At 39.7% G+C, this 3861-nt stretch overlaps 1 long non-coding RNA gene across 1 annotated transcript in view; it reads left to right on the forward strand.

The window, feature by feature from the left end:
- Positions 1–2852, forward strand: part of LOC308308274 — a 34257-nt gene extending 31405 nt beyond the window's left edge. Inside the window, exons 2-3 of the long non-coding RNA XR_013963266.1 lie at positions 42–178; positions 1572–2852. This is a non-coding gene — a long non-coding RNA (uncharacterized lncRNA). The remainder of the gene's footprint in view (positions 1–41; positions 179–1571) is intronic.
- The last annotated feature ends 1009 nt before the right edge of the window (positions 2853–3861 follow it).

Genomic DNA, 3861 nt, shown 5'->3' on the forward strand with positions numbered 1-3861 from the left:
ACATCTTTAAGGTGTTTTTCCCTTTCATTTCATTTTTCTAGACTGTGAATTCACAATCAACAACTGCAGAGACGTTTCTGCGGTCAGAGGGGTGCCAATAATGCTTTACGTCAGACAAGATGACGGCACATTCAAAGTGTTGTGCTGTGAGCAACGTAAGGTTTATGTGGAGAGCCTGGTGAGTGTTCATGGTCACAACACGCATGTTCATTTCATGACCTATCAGTGTTGATCTCGTCGACTAAAACTACGACGAATAATGCTCATCGACTTTTCACTGACAAAGTAAAAACGAAATAAAAACTAAAAAATGTTTTGGTTGCGCTCACGTTTTGCGCTCTGAAGATAGCAGATCTACAAGCTACAAGCTATTTTCAGCAAGTAACGAAGAGTTAAATCAGGCATTAAGAGTCTTTACGATGCCATCACCATCAAGGCACGCCAAAATATTTTTTTGTCGACAAACTCTATTGTAGATTTAGCCGATTAAACTTATACAAACGTATGATATTTAGAGGACTAAAACTAGACAAAAACTGAAACATTTCAGATGACTAAAATGTGACTAAATCTAAACCAGTAAGACTCCCTAATCGGGAGATAAGCGACCGTCAGGTCGTATACACAAAATTTAGAAGGCAATGGTAGGCAATCAGGAGGGAATATGGGAAATGGGACAGATCCATGTTGATGACATGACTTTAGAGATACTGTGTACCGCGTGATTTTAGGGCAGAATCTGTAGGAGCAGTGTCCAAAAATGTGTTTTGCAAGAATCGGAGGGACTGACAGGCGGTGGAGGTTTTGATAGTAACTGCGACCTGACGGTTGCAATAAAATTTTATTCAAAATACTATGACCAAAACTAAATCAAACTTGAAAATCTACACTGTGGCCACAGTGGCCTATACCATCTGCAAAGTTTAGCAAATAGTGAGTGGTTTGTTTTGCCTAAAATGTACTAAAAGACTAATAACTAGAAGACGGTCTCCGCCGGGTCATGTACTGTAGGTTACTGTAGGCCAGCAATGTTTGGAATTTGCCAATCAGAATGGAATGTGAAAAATCAGACAGATCCGTCTTGATTACTTGATTATAGAGATAATCAGGATAAAAAGAATCTGCCTCCAGGTGGCGCTATAATAGGGTTAAAAGGATGGCATTTCTTCCCCAAGGTCTTGTGCGTGCAACGTTTTCACCACCAATCGGATGCTGTGTTCATGATTTGTGGCATTTTGTTGTATTTTAAGGTGCAACAACAGATGTCTGCGACATACAGTGGATCTCGTAGACATAGAAAGTCAGTCACCTGTTGTTGCACGTAACTAGAGTAAAAGCGTATCTAGAGTACTGCTATTTATGAGTGGGATGAGGTGGGACATACAGACCAGGGACATGCATAAAGCAGATACAAAGCCAGATGTCTGAGCGGTTGGCACCGCTAAAAAAGGCTTAAATGTCCTCTTGTCCTTCGCTGCTGTATCGTCCCGTTCCATGAGACAACACCAGCGGTGGCATTCCTCCTCTTCTCATCCTGATATTTATCTTCGTCCCTCTGTATGATTCTCTAGGGCCGTCTCCCAGACCAGATTGAGGACGATGGACACAGGTTTTTGTTCTTCTTGAAGGACACTGGATGCAAGAACACCTACATGATTGAGCCATCTGTCCACTCCTCCCACGTGCTGGGATTCGATCATTGCGATAGCGACCGTTCTCTGGTCGTGCTTTCGCAGAAGAAAGAAGTACAAGAACAAAGCCACTTTTCGATGCAGGATTGTAGGATCTAATTATTAATCAATGTTTGCAGAGGTTGTGTCATTCTGTGTGCCATTTCTTTACTTTTAAACCTTTTAAAGAAATAGCATTCTGTACGCAAATTCTGATTCCAAGTAGATTACTTGAGCAGCAAACATCTTTTTCAAGTACAGTAATAAACAATAATACTAATCTAAAACCAAGTAGGCTACAAAACTAATAATAATATGCGTTTACTAGTAAGAACTAATTCGTCCCAACGTCCACCTTGGGTTCCAGCGGCACACTATATTTTTGAATCCGTTTCCCATTGTGTAACATTCTGTAATACAACGTCCCCCCCCCCCCCCGCTTCCTACTACTCATGTGCAGTCAAGCAGTGCTTTGATGGGATTCAAAATAATAAATGGTCCATTAAGGTCCCATCCTCTTTTTCCTCGACAGTAGCTATATTGTAATGGCAGATTTGTAAAGACAAAAGCCTGGATATACCACGCACCACCCCAGCATGCTGTAGCAGCTATACAGTATGCCTTTTTTCAGAGACACAAATCAGGAGAAAAAAAAAAATATATATATTATTGACCTTTCTCTGTCCCAGCAACACACTCTGGCAGGATCTAGCACCAGTAAACTACGACGTTCGTGAGTCAGCACCCACTTGTGACCATTTGTAGGATTATTCGTGATTTGACACATTTTGTTCAAAACTCTTGCTCCTGCAAACTTTGGAAGCCAATCTAAAAGACCTGTTTGGTAAGAGATACTGTGTACCAATTTGTGTGATGCAACGCGGCACGATATTTGTGAGCTCATATCGATTTGCTATTTTAGCCAAATGTTTGCCTTTTACTGTGACAACAGGGACAAGGTTTGTGTGGTTAGTGCAAGTGACGAATAATCAACCTTCGACTCCATTACAACCATAAGTACAGGATTCATGTTAAAGGGTTGATTCCACCACATGGCATTATCTTACTTTACTATTAGATTAGAAGTAAGTAATCATGTTTGTGTAAATAAAATAAAAACATTCATTTATTCTTTTATTTTTTTCATTATTTTTCTTTCATTAAATCTGTTCGTGTGATTAAGATGACTTACGGTGTCTTTATTAAACAATATAAGCCTTGGGGATTTTTTATTTATTTATTCCTTGTTTTTTGATTCACTGTATTTAGCATAAATCTGTTCCAATAAAGTCGTAATCTGTGTTTTCAATGGGAATTAAAGCTTGCCGTCTGAATGGGGTTAAAGGAATTGAACATTCTGAATAGAGAATAGAACCCACAAAGATTAGACTTATAGTTGGGGCGAAACCGATATTTCCATGACCGTGGAGAGCATAGGTCAGTTTCTCAGTGGTTTTGTCAACTATGAAGGTTAAATAACAAATTGAGCTCCCATGTCCCTCGAACAAAAACACGGGCAAAATGACAGCCGCTGAAAGTTTGTGCCTCATTCACTTACTATACACTATACTATAAAGGAAAAAGAAATACCCCCCAAATCTGCTTTAAGTGCATGTGAGGGGTCAAACTATGGGTTTTTAATTATTCTGAATCCATTGCAAGCATTTGTTTTGCATGAAAAACATTCCTTGGGCTAAAACAGACCCCAAAAAACTGTGAAAAGTGACTCATCACTAAACCATAGTTTTGTTGGGCCGTTCTTAGCCCAATGAATGTTGTTCATGCAAAACAAATGCTTGCAATGGATTCAGAATAATTAAAAACCCCTAGTTTGACCCCTCACATGCTCTCTACGGTCACGGAAATATCGGATTCGCCCCAACTATTATTTTTTAATTTTATTTGTATGGGCTACTAAGAGGGAAAATAGACATTTTTAAAACCACTAAGTGCCATATAGCCTATACAGGATTCATGTTTGTCAATTGAGTACAAAAGGACCCCAATGCAAACACGCCATTGCACTCTTTAAATCCTTTTAATAGACCTTGTATCTGAACTGTACTGTCCAGTACTATTCCTATGCAAACTTCCTATGCAAACTTCTGATAAAGTATTCAATCAATCAGCCAGATCAGTCCGGCCATGCAACGCCTACTGTGTGGGGGCCCAATCTGGCCCTGCAACGCCT

Source organism: Nannobrachium achirus, assembly GCF_963921795.1.
Source record: "Nannobrachium achirus genome assembly, chromosome: 22".
Lineage (NCBI taxonomy): Eukaryota > Metazoa > Chordata > Actinopteri > Myctophiformes > Myctophidae > Nannobrachium > Nannobrachium achirus.